A 15989-nucleotide genomic window follows, 5' to 3' on the forward strand; every position below is an offset into this window, starting at 1 on the left:
GGTCAACTGTGATAAATCCCTTCCCTTGTGCAAAGGAAGCATTTCACGTTCATTGTTTTTGTTATTTTTCAACAGTGAGAATCTTGCTATTAAAGAAATATATACATATTTGTCACAATATTTTAATATCTCCCAATTTCGTATATCTTACCATTAATAGAAATAAAACTATAAATGTATGTAGCTTATATAGAGTACCATATTGACTCCATTATAAAGCCGCCAACGAAAACACGCAGAGTAATTTTTTTAACTATGTTTCATTTTTTGGCAGTTGGTTCCACAGTAATAAAATCGTTTTGGGTACTTCATCTGTTTAGTTTCTCAAATATTGACTCTACCCACTTGTACTGCGTCAGAGCCAAACCTTGATACTACGCTCTTATTATATATATTAAAATATATATATATAATATATATATATATATATATATTGCAATTAAAGTTATATTATATCAAATACTCTCCCATTCCAATAATTTTAATTAATTTGTTATGAAATTAAAATAGCCTGCTAAGTAAACAATTACACCACTGAGTAAGGCTGTTCTATATACCTGTTGACATTTCATCTTAAAAATAGGATTTAATAATTCTGTTTTATATTTTACAAACATTAAATAAAAATCCTCAATCTTCAAGTTATTGCACCATAACATTGTGATTTATATTTCTTTTCTCTTTTCTACAATGTTTTATAAGCTGTATAAAATTATTAAATGAATATGCGCACTAACCGTTGTAAAAGAACACAAAATTATATCATTCATGTATTAAGCATGATTGATCATAATAAATAAGTATGTAAACTATATGATAACGTATATACCTTGTAATATATATATATATATACTATATATATATTTTATGTTTTATATATATATATGAGTGTGTGTGTGTGTGTGTGTGTGTGTGTGTGTGTGTGTGTGTGTGTGTTTACATTATTTACACAAGATAACAACGCGGGAGTTTTAGTGACCTGTACTATAATTTATTCAGTCTCATTATGGCAATTGTTAAAATACAAAAATATCATATTGTGGAATAGGTGTATTGTATCATAATTATGTCTTTTTCCGATCGTGAGAATTCTTTTCAATTTGTCTTTAATTCCTTTTATTAATTCTAATACATCTTTTCATAAAACCATCTTTAGGAACTGCAGCAATTCAGGTGTATCTACTTTCAATTAAATGCATTATTACAATTTTGTTAACATTGGTCTTATATATTTTTTTAATGAAGCGTTAAGTTATGGTTTTTCAGTAAGCACCAAAAGATTCCGATTTGATTGTGGTGTTAAATTAATATTCTTTTAGAAGGTATCAGCAACTACTTCTCTTGTTTGTGTGTCGATTTTAGAATTAATTTAATTTAGAATAAATTTCAATTTTTCCACAAAAATCTTTTCATTTCATGAATTACTAATGTGATAATGTATCATGCATTATATAGTGCATAAGTAAACCAAATTATAACCTGAAACAGTTTTATTTATAAGATATAATAATAAATAAGGTTTGAAATTTTATAAACTTAAGCATATTACATTTGGGAAGATACAAATTTATGTTAATTAATTTGATTAAGGTTAAACATATTTCTATATGATAATGTAATATGAAATGTTTATTTCCATAAAGTAAGTTTCTTGCTTGTAATAGTTGGTGTTTAACCGAACCATTCATTTGATTGATGACCACACAATCAAGCTGATTGCCAACAGTTTTTTGACTCAACGGCTCCATCCATTTAATGGACGAATTTGATTATTGCTGAGTTAAACTTTTTGAGTAAATTTTGACGGCAAATAAAAAAATCATTGAGAGAATGATTCCTGATATTCAATTGTGTTACTTATTTTAAATTCAACAATATTACTTTGCTTGGTTTTTACGTTATTTTTACTCGACACATGATATTTTTTCCTTTCAATATAAAATCGGGAAACAGTATTAATACGCAGTAAAAGAGCAAACTGGTGTATGCTTTGCATTCTTTACGAAAATTATTAGAATTTTAAATGTAAAACTGCAAATTAGTTTTACCGAAACCAAAACTTTAAACTGAAAAACAAAGTTTTTACATATATTTGAAACCTTACTACTATTTATTCATCAAATGAGCAGTTATTATGTACAACTTTACATTAATAATAATACTTAATTAGTAATTTACAAATATCAGAATTTCAAAGCAAATGTAATTTAAACCATATTATTCAAATACATATATGTTAGAAGTTTCTTCTTATTATTAAGTTCTTGAACGACATAGTTATGTATTTATAAGTAAAATAAGTATTTAATAAATAAATTTGACAACTTCGAATTTTTTTACATCAGCATAAAATAGATAAACACATCTCTGTAGTATATGATCCCAACGTATAAAACGTTGTGATTCACTTACGAGGGTTCCTCATGATAATCAGTTTATAAAATAAGTTACGATAAATGTAAAGAATATGTTAATAAATGTTAATATTTTAACATAAGTCGGTATCTTCTTAAATTGTAATATTCAATTAAAATTTGAGTGTTTTGCTGTTTTTTAAATAAGCACCGTATTAAAGATGCGTAGCACACCATACATCTCAATGATAGAATTATTTCAAGAGAAGGCATGGCACGAAAAGTTTACTACTCCACTTTTTACTACATTATGAACTGGCAGGTGTATTACCAACTGATGTTATGGATTGAGGTAATTATTATAACTGTTTCAAAATCAGTATTAAATACATAGCCATAAGCCTTCGTCTCATAACATTTTTTCAATGGTGTGAAAAAACAGTTAGCATATGTTTAGTTGTAATTTTTCAAAAGGGATTGTTATTAATCACGTGCCTCTTCATTTGTACACTAAAAATATTTATATTTAAATTAGTCTCTCCTATCAACTCAAAATGAATGTTAGAAATTTGTTACATAATAATCCAATGACGTAAAACATACGCCATAATTATAGAATAGTAATAATACACTTTGTTTATTCATTATAGAACTAAAAGAGCTATAGCATCATTTATTTTATATCCAAACACCACAATTATTAATTAATGCGGTATGAGTTCTAATCATTTCACAACGAACACATCCAACGTCTACAAAGGCAGTAATCGAAACAATAATGTGGTTTTATCACGTTGAATTTATTTCCCGTTGTTTTAATACAACACTAAATCTACTTGCAGCACTAGTATGATTAGAGACAAGTTCAAAAATATAAACGACAAGCTACCCGTGTTATTTCACGTACTTTGCCTCCACTACAATCGTGGAAATATATGAAACCACTCTTGAAGTGGCACTTAAGCATTTTTTTTCTAAGATAGATAAGCAGCTTTGTAGAATTTTAAATTCGTTTAAAAGCCAGTGAGATAGGAAAGTTCTAAATTCGACGAGATAGAATATATTTTACTAAGCTCCTATCGATTATGGTGTATGTCACTTAATTCGATTTGGCTGAATATTAGGAAATATGTTTTTGTCTAATATTTAACCATAATGGTAAACAGAATATAACCGGATAGAAAATTTATAAACAAACTGAGTACATGCGGAATTTTTAAAACGTGGCTTATTAAAAAAGCAGATTATTCAATAAGTAAAAAAATAATACAGTGTAAATGAATGTTTAAAGGTAAAATAATGATATTTTTATAGGGGTTAAAAGAACAGATCATCCATGTATATGATAACACTTGATAGAATGGTCTGAAAGACTTGAGCCCAAATACATTGTTTCCTCTTAATCTAAGGAAAAACTATGTTAATTTTTATGTCATAAGGTCAAATCACAGTTATTTAGCCATTTATGTATGTTCGACTGTGCGACATTTGTTGATAGAAATGTCCAGGAAACTTACAACTTCTATAGGATTCTCTTGGTTTAAGGAAAAACAATATTTGTTTTGGGTTCAAAAGGTAAAAGTACAGCCCGTCTACCTGTACATTAACCTGTGTTAATATGGTATGGCCCTAGATACCTCAAACTTTGTATATAGATTCATATTGATATAATTGAGAGCCTTCTTAATTGTTGAGTTTAAATATGACAGTAGATTTTTATTTGCCGCACCGTTTTTGCAGTATTTTTCTTTTATAAATTCTGTCCCTTGTTACTTCATTTTACTGATTTATTTTTTAAATTTTGATTAATAACATTAAATTAATAACAAATGCAGTACTTTTATTTAAACAGTGGGCTGGGATTTTCCATTTTCAATCAAGCTAATATCTCAGTGAATCAAATTACAGGTTAGTTAAGATTACGTAAATATACCTTGCGGTTAATTCATATCTTTCGTAAGAAATAGCTATAATGAAAAATATAACGTGAAAGACATGATGTATATATTATCTGTTATAATGGTTCTTTTAAAAAAAGATAGTATAACTAGTTTCAAGAAAAAAGTACAACATCCCAGAAGCAAATTGCTGGCCACAATACCTTCCGATATTTATGAGCACCACTTTGTTCTTAGTTCAGTACCAGTATGTGGTAATAATGTACCTACTTCTTATATTACCTATTTTCTTCTATAGCGTCTCAGCCAACAGCAAAAGGTGGCAACACACTTATATTATTATACAAATTATAAAAAGAGCAGCGTTCAGTATTAACATAATCGCGTAAAATATATAATGCTAAATAGCTTTTTAGTAATGAAAGGTTACACGTTATTATGTTCTAGTAGGTCAAATGGTAGCTCAGTGAGTTCCTGGAGCTTCCAAAAATAGGGAATTCCTTTACTATTTGCAATATTTACATTTGTGTAAATGTAAGAATAAAATGTAGCCATAAACTTTTACATCGGCTTTAAAAAAACTATGCAATTCTTCATATCTGAAGCTGTAAAATAGCAACAGGTTTTGTTCCGTAAAAATTCTTAACCACTTTCAAGCTTTCTACTCATTCAGTCATAATTTGCTGTGATCCACTTTAAGATAATTCAGGTTTAAATATCATGGGATATTTAGTTTGTTTGATATGCGTAATGTAGCTTCAGGTTAGGGAATTTGTAAAGGCTGAGAACCCTCAGAGATGGGAAGCTTCGCGTGGCCTGGAGCTTTTAAAGGAAGGTAGATTTAGAAACCAGTAACACCAGATGTTTGTAATCTCCCAAACATTTCCAGGAGCACTTAATCTGGAAATATCCAGAACATGAAAAATTAAACCAAACTCGTTCCATAGGCCAGGAGGTCCTTTTTAGAAGTCTGTAGACCTCTAAGTCAAATAGGTCTTCTAAGCAAAGTAGAGTGCTCATTCCCAGCATTCGGCAACATAAAAGGGCCGGCTCATTTGGTGATTTCATTTCAACACAGGAGCTTCCAGACTTAGACTTTAGGAACTTAGAGAGTTAGGAACTATATTGAGTTTAAATGCTTCTTAGAGTAAGAACATTTCAGAGGACCCAGGGCCCATATCCTGGATTTTTAGAGGCTGCACACTATATGATAGTATGAAAATCTAAATATTAAAATTCACCATAGTCAAAAAGCTCCCAAATACCGTAAATTCCTCCATGTAGAATCTCAAGTTATGAATTATTAGTGGCCGAATATACGAACAGATCTTTAGTTTTCACAAGCCAAATTATCCCATTACAGGATATAACCTCCTAAAGACAGCAAGGTTTTAGAGGCTGGCAGATACAAAATTTCCAAGAATTCTTAGGTTTTATGATCTAGACAGTTCGGGGGTAAGGCTCTTAAAGCGAAAGAGTCTGAACTACTTCAGAGCCTAATCCGAGTTTCTTTACTTCTAATGGATCATATCCTTCAGACATCATGAGTTTTCTAGACATGAAATCACGGATACCAGAAGCTTCCATAAACTCGTAGCTCTCAGAGGTTGAGGGTTTCAAAAGGCCAGGATCTATCAGAGGCCTAATTACATATACTTCTGGCAAGACTTCTTAGATGTTGAGGACAGGTTTATAACATGGCAGGCAATTAATACTATAAAAGAAACTGCAACTACTGGAAGATTATATTGTATACATGTAACAAAATTTGGTAACTCTATAGTACGTGCATGGTGTTCAGGGATTATCTATTTCAGATTTAGTAAATATTTCATTTTAGAGGCTTTCAGGAACATGGTAGTTCAATACCCGTATCTTTTGACATGTCCAGTCCTTATATACTTTAATGTTATGGCTGGTGAGGCACAATATCTTGTTAATTATTATTGCTCCTATGTAAGGAACAATGACTATGAGTTTTTATCAAGAATAATACTGCATGGTAATGACAAAATCATATGCCACTCTCATGCTGCTGGACGTAATATTGGTATAATAAGACTTAATTAAGTAATGAAAAGAGAATATATAGAAAATTCAAAGGTTCGAGAGAGACATGAGACTGGTAGCTTGACATCTAAATTAACATTTATCGTGCGTGGGGGTCAATTAAAATTAAAGTCTAAGGGTTTGACAAATGGCAGTTTCACCGGAAAATCTATGAGATGGTTGACATTATTTCATGTACGATATTTACGTGTTGGGTATACGATACGTGTTGGTCAAGGACATCAAAGGTGATGGATGACTCGGGGATGCTTCAGAACTCAGTGTTGTGCCTTTGCTTTGAGATATTCAGTTAAACAGAGGGTTAGATCTAGACATATGAAGACGCTGTGGCACTGATCTGCATAGACAACTGCCTTGTAATGTTTAAGGAAGAGGACAGGGATTGTTTTGAGAGCTACGGAGATGTTTAAATAATACGTTTATAGTGTGAGGATGGAAAGTGGTTGAATCCAGGGTGATATATAACCAGTGTGAGATTGACGAAGAATGTGGGTACAGTTGCGCAGTTTGACAATATTGGTGAAGCTTGATTATATAAGTGTTTGGTACATTACTTTATCATAATTAACGTTAATTATATTTAAGTCAAAAGATTAGTGTTTGCGAGATTGTTTAGATTGCCGAGGAGGAATAGTTGAGAGGAGATAAGGCGGTAGCAGGCGAAAGTAGTGATATCAATGTTGTTACACTGGTGTAGGGTAGAGAGGCGAGGACAGTCATAATGGCTGCGCTGAAGAAAATACTGCTGGGTATGAAGGTCAAAGTAATGGATGCAGACATTCCATAAGATTTCATACCGAGAGAAATATAATTTGGAAGAATCTGGAGACGAGGAATATTAAGGATGTTTAGCAAGATGCAGATGAGAAGGAGGAAAAAGTATAGCATGGGAGACGCGGTGGAAAAAGTGAGATAAGAAGAGAGAAATGCTTTAATTTTTCATAGGTGTATGAAAATAGAGTGAAGATGACTGTGCGATCAGACTAACTACAAAATATATTCCTGGCTATGTCCATTTTGATTTGCAATTAAGTGGGATTTCAGTTGATAAAGAATGTGGTGTACATGTGGTGTCATGATGAAGGGAGATAGGGAAATGTATCTTAATGGCTTGTGAAGAAAACTGTTTACAGTGAGGTGACAGAAGTGGTGTCGTATGATTGTTACTGAAGTCTTGTTAAAACTTTTCTTGTGAAAGGAACAAGAACACCAAGGAAGAACCGTATGTAAGGCAATTTAAAGTTTTATTAATATTAATAATTATTTTGAAATATTTCGATGTATAAATATATAAAATCTTGTTTTTATTTTATTTTAATATTATTCGTATATTAAGCAAATAATAGATAAAAAGTGATAGGTAAAATATTTTAGTAGGCTTCCGATTTAGAAAATGGTGTCCAGCCCTGTAGTGATTAGATCCATATACACATATGATGTAAAAAACTGTTCGTTATTGAATCAACTCTGAGTGAACCTTGATGTTTGTATTTCTTGCGTCTTGTTTCTAATCAGACTTGGACCTTTAAAGTTGAATTCATACTTTGAAGTTCTATTTCATAACTTCCTCCTTGTTGCACCATCTATTTTGGAGCTAAACTTCTAAATTAAAGTTTAGGACCTTTAAGAAGTAACACTACATGTAAAACGAGTAACCCAATTAACCTATCTCTCGTAAACCCAGAGATACACAACCATTGTTTGCCCAGAAGCCTGATTGCCTCTTGGGAGTTGATAAAACACCACTCTAACCCTTTGCATTGTCAAACGTTACCACTGAATAAATCAGATTTTCATATTTTTAGTTTGTTTATATCAATATGGCTGAATAATCTTATAGTAAGTCATAAATAATGCGTTTTAGTACTTATTTTATTTCAAATTTAACTCCTGTATTTTAGCCTATTACACTATTTTCTATAGTAATATTATGTATTGTGAAACCTTAAGATATTTTTCATATATAAGTTTTGAATTTCCTTATTATTATTTCGTAATAATAATAATACAACATACGATGATAATTTGGTTTTAAGAACTTGACAAACAGTAAAGAGGTTCTACCAGCAAGGTGCACTCAATCGTGATTGGTTTCTCACAGGATGAGCCAATATAAAAAAATGTAGAATAATACAATAAAATTATAGAATCAACTACTGTAACAAAAGAGTACATTGCACACTGCCAGTAACACTTCTGAGCCAACTTGTTATCAGTACGATCTGAACGCCAGTTGTTGTCAATATCATATACGATATTGGATTACAGCTGATCACAATGTGTTAGCACATAAACCATTGTAATCTCTACATTGCAATCTGGTCTGGCTGTGTAGGCATGTTAATGATACTACTCCAGGGATATAATCCAATTTGTGCACTATATCATTAAAGTTTCACAGGCAAGTTGTTATCATTGAATTCTAATTGCCGGTTATTTGTATATACGACATTGTATTCTAGCTGAATTAATTTCGCTACTACGTAAAGGTACGCGCGAAATATTATGATTAGGAAATGTGTGTTACAGATATTAAGTTTCCACCATGATAGTTGTGCTTTTAGCACCTGAAATTGTTACATTATTCAGAAATAATTACAGCAGATGACATTTGGGATACTGTATTTTAGTCTAGAATAAAGACTTAACTAGCGTACTTTTTAATTGGTTCCTGACAAACTTGGTATACATACAGTATTTGTACATATATTACATAAGTTCGTTGATTACGTTATTACGTTAGTTCGTCTTAACCAATAAAACGCTAAAGATTGTGGGCGTTCACAGTCGAGCCAAAATTTTAACTGAAATAATTTCTATTATAGATCCGAACCAATACACTTTTACATATATAATACGTAATTATAAAAAACCTCTTTTATTTTTTCGGTATATCTGAAGGTTTATATTTGCGGCTTTTCTAAGTTTGGTAAAGGAATGTTTATATACCAATTACTCGTCTACGGTTCATCGAAACGCCAGCCCCCATAGTCTGGGCTCTTGCGAATACTATTAGAATTAGAATAAAAATAGGATTTGTGTAATAATTTGAATTCGATATGGAGTTTTCCAGGGAGTTAAGTGTAGAAGGTAGTATTAACCCGTGTGTGGATTTAAGCAAAAAGTAGACTTACCTTTGTGGCTTAACGTCGAACGTTTTTTTTTTATTTTCTAAATATTATAGAAGCATTTACGGAAACTGGCTAACTTATTTTTAGGTGACTATAAAACAGTTGGGATAGTAACAAAATCTGAGCTCTTACTGATTTGTGGGATACAGAAATTAATAACCTATTTGATACAAGATATCAGTTTCTGTTCCACATACAAGTTTCGATAGTACTTTTAGAAAAGTTATTCAGTTATTGTCATCCATGTTTCCATTATTTGGGCGGGAGGCTTTACAGAAGACAAGTCCCTACCATCCATCCTCGTATTGTGGAAGATTACCAAGCTAATTTATTTTCTTTGCTAGACTGAAGCATGTTTTACAAAACGGTAGTAAATTATTCTTGCATTGATTAAATATTGACACACAAAAGCGGTTTTATATTGGGTTTCCTGCTTAAAGCGTTCCATATTTTCTTAGTGGGTATCATAAGTCTGAAGACTGCTTGAAGATGTCTTACTTTTATGTATTAAACAATGTTTTTATATCTCTATTTGATGCTACAAGCATTTGGCGTTGTTCACGATTGAGGAATTGGTAACAATAATGATTACAATAACTCTGTGGCTTTGAAGTAAACGATTGAATGAATGCTAAGATATAATTTCTCCCAATACCCATAATTCAGTTACTTCTGAATTTATGGGTAAGGTCATCATACTGAGAAGACCTTGTTAAGTTTAATATTGAGTAAGATTAGTTATTATGTTTGTATTTAGGGGTTTTTAAAACTACCCTAACTCACTAGTAGAACGGCTTCCACTAAGACTTTAGGTTTTCTAATTCATAAAAAAGAACCAATCTTGGTGCAGTGAAATAAAATAGCAGAACAATTTAATAGTCAATCTATTCCGATATATGAGGCATATACATTATTAATTGTTTTGGGTAAAACAAAACAGCCTTTGAGTACTCTGAGTACAACTATATAGTTTATTTAAAAATATATACACTGTTAAGAATCTGTTGTGGTATGAACAAACTATACTTAAAGGGAATTCAATACAAATTTCTGAGATCATAATTAAGGAATTGATTATAAGTGAGAAGAGGAGATATGGCAGATGACCTACATTTTCAATGACTATTGTACTTAGGTTATTTCCTTGCATCTTTGCTAACCAGTATAGTTGTTATATACAATTAAAGGTAATATTTTTCAGTTCTAGTTGCAATATGAACACTATATTCTACTTTAGTAATACATTCCTTTCTTAGTTTACTTCAAAATCATACATCCTGTAACAGACTGAAAACAAAATTAGGGATGCGAATAATTAACCATCACCCTTAATTTAACTATTATTATTCTTTGAGAAAGTAATATTATTTTACATTCATTATATGGATTTATGTTTTTATAGTTATAGTAGGGATTGCTTAGATATTATACGCAATTAAAATTATATTTGTTTATTTTGAGTAAATACTCAAACACTACGCTTTTTTACGTTTATATATTGTAGTTTTACAGTTAATTGTACGGAGTTAATTCCAAGCTTCTCAAAATAAACAATCTTATGAAGAGAAAATTATATATTGATACTTACCTACTTTATTCAGATTTCTTCAATCGTATATTTTCTAAAATCATCAGTACCTAAGTATGTTTAACAAAAAAAATTCTGCGTCTAGTTGTGAACGTGAAGGGATTGTTCTTACATAGTTTTTTTTAATTTATTTATCCGTTACAGTATCATATAACATCAGTTTTTGTATTATTTAAAGGTGCTGCTACATTCAAATCTTATATGTTAGTACGTCAAACTTTATTTACTTAGTAAAGTCAAGTTATTTTAACTAGTTTTTAACGTATCATATACGTTGATTTATACGTTTTGCAGTGCAATCAAGCAAGTGCTAAACTAAAACTGAACGTACAAACTACTCGATTTAAGTATGAAACTCCTCACAATCAACCAAAATCCAACAATTAAAAACAAGCGTAAATAATTCTAAACGTAACAAATAATTTGTGAAAAGTGATCTAGTATGTTTCGTATAAATATTTTGAATGTATAAAATATATAAAAAAATATAAAATATTTATCATCCTGTAAACACTCTTTCAATCCCCAGCCTAATCTCGTGATCAATACCAGACTATCCGAGATGACAAGCTGAGGCGATAATTCAAACAAGAATGTCAATAACAGTAATAAATCCTCGTAAACCTTTTGTAGCAGACTAAACTAACCAAAAATTCATGCACCATATATTTTAAAGGTTATTATTTCCTTATGTCTAATAATGTGTTGACATTTTATTAATATAATAACCCCTAAGTTGTTTACTTCTAATAATTCAGATATCAAAGACAACAAATGAAATATTTGTTTCCTTCAAAATTATCATTGTAATCGAACTAACCTGGTTATTTTGTAGTGATATTGGTTCCTGCTTGCGTGCTAAAAAGCTGAAAATTTTCTCTGTTGGGACAAAATAATGTAACAACCAACTTTATTAAAATTTGTCAACGAAAAACGATAAATTTACTAATATTGAATCTCCAACAATCTTTATATTTCCCCTCGTTATTTATTAAACTAGTTTGATTTTGAAATAATAAAATTTCCCCTATATGGATGAAGCCGTTCAAAAATCAGGCAGTCATCCTAGTTGTATGAGAATATTATAAAATTGTGCTGTAAATCATTTGATAACATATAACCCATAATTACTGGATTATTAAACATTATTCACTGAGGGTTAGCTAAGTCTGTTACTCGGAGGGTATAACTTACATTAAATGCTATCGGCTCCTTCGACACTACGCTGTATCAGTTTATTCTTGTCTTACATACAAGATAGATATCGATAGTAGTGCATGTCCCTCCATGGTATCTGGCTGACCGTCTCCTATCTTTTATATTTTAATTGGGTTTTTATTGCTTTATTGTATTCTGATATTTAATCATTTTTTACTTCAGCTTGTAACTCTCCAAAACGTTATACATCTAAGGTCTTTATTCTTTCTTTATCTTTAAAGTAGACATTATATTTTTTATATATAAGCCCTCTGTACTGCATTTTTTATCTTAAAGCAGATAACTTGTATACTTTTGGGTTTTATATTTTGTCATTTTCAACGTCAAAATGAGAAAAGCGGTACCTAAAGGTGACGATAACTCAGCCTGTGATTGTATATTTTATGAGACACCTCACTCCCAAGCTATTTACTATGAACGATGTGTTGCAATAGCTTTTCCCCACTGTACACATTGCCAGAAAGGTATGTATTGAAACGCTACTTTTCAATCAATTTTATATTATTATTAAGTCTGCTAAACTATCATATTTAACAATATATCATAGAGTTTTCACGGTCTTTATGGTAACGTTAACAATTAATTTTCCTTCCTTACATTCCAGTAAATCGAGTTTTTAATACATATGGTTCTAAAATTAATATAATTTACAAACAGTTAGTTCAAACAATTTCTTAGGAAACTAAATTCTTAAGATATGTTTGCTTTGATGGCCTGTTTTAGATTTACTCTGGTGATCTTAACTGATAAAATTATAGTATAGGAAATTGTAACTTTAAATAGTTGTTTCTGATCTTAATGCTTTCATTGTGACATTTGCATACATAATAATACAGATCCTCCTCTACTGAACAACTTCAAGCTACATTGATTGAATACTGCTAGTTTGACCTTTAGCAGTCCGTAGTGAACTGAGTGATTTGTGACCGCAACATCCTTAGGTACAATGTTAAACAGAGAAATCCTGTAGTTAGAGGCCAAATATTGAATAAATACCTGTGGCAGTTCCGTAGTAGTCTGAGCGAGAGTTGTGACCGCAACATCCTTAGGTACAATATTAAACAGAGAAATCCTGTAGTTAGTGGCCAAATATTGAATATACCTGTGGCAGTTCCGTAGTAGTCTGAGTGAGAGTTGTGACCGCAACATCCTTAGGTACAATATTAAACAGAGAAATCCTGTAGTTAGAGGCCAAATATTGAATATACCTGTGGCAGTTCCGTTGTGTGGTCTGACCTTTCTAAAAAATTATGTAAATTCTACATTTTACTCAAATGTATGGGGAATTACCGTACTTCACGCTATACTTCAGCATCTATGCAAGAACAACGTGAAGGATAACGTGGTTTCATGAGATTCATGAGTTACACCACTGCAGGGAAAAATTTAATGTATTTGTACCGACTAGAAGACGAGAGCTATTTTACATTAAAGAGCATCCAAAGTGGATGTTCTTGAAACAAATAAAGAACATTTCACCTAACAAAGGATTTTCAGCCATCCTAAGTTTTGGTGGAAGTCGAAATAAGATGATGTCAATATGATTATAATGGAAAATATTACAGATTTAAGATTATTTAAGATTCAAATTTTCTTAGCTTACCAGTGGTAACCAACCGTGAGACAGGTGAGTAAATGTTAAGTCAACTTCAGCTAATTATAAACATATCCATTAAATTAAGTCTTGCAGTCTCATTATACATTCCCTTACAGTGATACAATTATTATTTATTTGTCTGAAAGCTGGTTTTAAATTTATCAAGGTAGTAGGAACATAATGTCAGAAAAACTATCGTGAAACATATTTCCATACGATACCTTTCCGTTTCGACCTTCATTAAAACTAATGCGGCTGTCAATCGATTTAGCAAAACTATTTCTTTATCTGTTTTAAGAAAAACTACCTTTGGTTCTAATACAATGCAATTTGACTTTCGGCTCCTATACTAATAACTTATTCCTTATAATGTACAAGTAATTTTCATCCAAATATCGGTGGACTTTATACCTATTACAATACATTATGAAATAATCATGTAAATAGATAGAGGGAAGATTACTAGGGAAAGAGACAAAATGTACCGGTTCATTAGTGAGCTTTTTATAGAATAAAGGATGCTTAAGCGTCAGGACAAAGGATTAAAAGCAGTTCTCCATTAAACCATTACTGACCCTCCACAAGATCACTTTCCTTGAAGATCACTTTAGGAGTTGGTCTATACAGCATTCTGCAACTATATCTTTCTAAAGTAGCAAAGCTATATTTCTTAGAGCTATATAATTTTAACGAAGCTACTTGCCAAAAACGTAAAATACTGATTGCCATTTCAACGGACTATAACCCTGATATAACTAAGATTTTGAGCACTCTATTGTGATAATTATTTAATTAGATACATTGGTTTAAACACCACGTACTGAAATGAAGAAACTGAATCGGTTTTCAAAATTATTACAACCGTAATCATGGGCCGTAAACTGGTCTGTGCGAGGATCTCATCAAACACGATAAGGAGGATAGTCGATACAGTACAAGGCCGATGGTACTAACAAAATTACCTAGACCGTTTGGTGGCCATTGACCCTCTATACATGAACTTTGACTGCTCTAAGTACTACTACCTATATTAGTAATCAATCGTGAATACATATACATACTGCATACACATAATACATACTGTTACTACAGAAAGAAAATGTATCGTGAGTTTCAACGTTACAGTAACATAATTGTTGTTGTAATATGTTTCATAATAAGGCAGCTTGCAATGGTAATTTTTTTCAATTTAAAATTTAAAAGATATACCACATAAATCTGCATCAAAAATATGTCATAATTATTTTTTTCACAAGAATATTTTGTTTGGTTCATAAATGGGATTCGTAAATATCACATCCACACCACATGCAGATTGCATGCATATATTCGCAGCATGTAGCAAAGTATACAATTGCTTGCTTTCTTGCGTCTTGTCTCTTATAAAACTATGACAATAAAGGTAGAGTTCAGATTGACAAGTTCTACTTTAGAAACTTTTAATCATAAAAAGTTAAAGGCAAGTTAATCGATTTAGAAATTTAACTTCTAAGTCTAAGCATAGAACGTGGTCTTAACTAAGTAACATCACGGGTCATAATCTCTGAGTCAGCCGGCCACCTGTTAACAAGCCTGACCGTCCTTGGGAGACTGTATACACACCACGTCTCACCGCACTATACCACAAACTGTCGCTTCGTCCCTTAAATTAAAATTAAAATTATTTAATTATAATTTCATACAGTAATATACATCTATATCTTAGTTGTATATAATATGCATATAACAAAGTTGTCATATGCATGAGATAAAAAATTTAAATGATCCTAAAAAATTCAAAGCTCGATTGAGAAACCTATTGGTGTCGAGGGTGTTCTACTCTGTTGAAGAGTTTATGATGAGCCGCTGGGATTAAATTTGAAGTTAATTGAAATAAATTGGCTAGTCCTTTAGTTCTGTTCTAAATTGTAATCAGCATACCTGAAAACTTTTTAATGACTGAATTGACTTGCATTTAAATTGATTTATTTTAATTAGTTTAATTCATTTTAATACATGTATATTGACGATTGTATACAATCTGCTTAAATTGTGAACACAATAAAGATTTATTATTATTATTATTATTATTATTATTATGTCACAAAAATTTTATGTAAAATAGAAATAACTAATATTCAAATATTCTTCCGG

This window comes from Homalodisca vitripennis, chromosome 4 (genome assembly GCF_021130785.1).
Source record: "Homalodisca vitripennis isolate AUS2020 chromosome 4, UT_GWSS_2.1, whole genome shotgun sequence".
NCBI classification, from domain to species: domain Eukaryota; kingdom Metazoa; phylum Arthropoda; class Insecta; order Hemiptera; family Cicadellidae; genus Homalodisca; species Homalodisca vitripennis.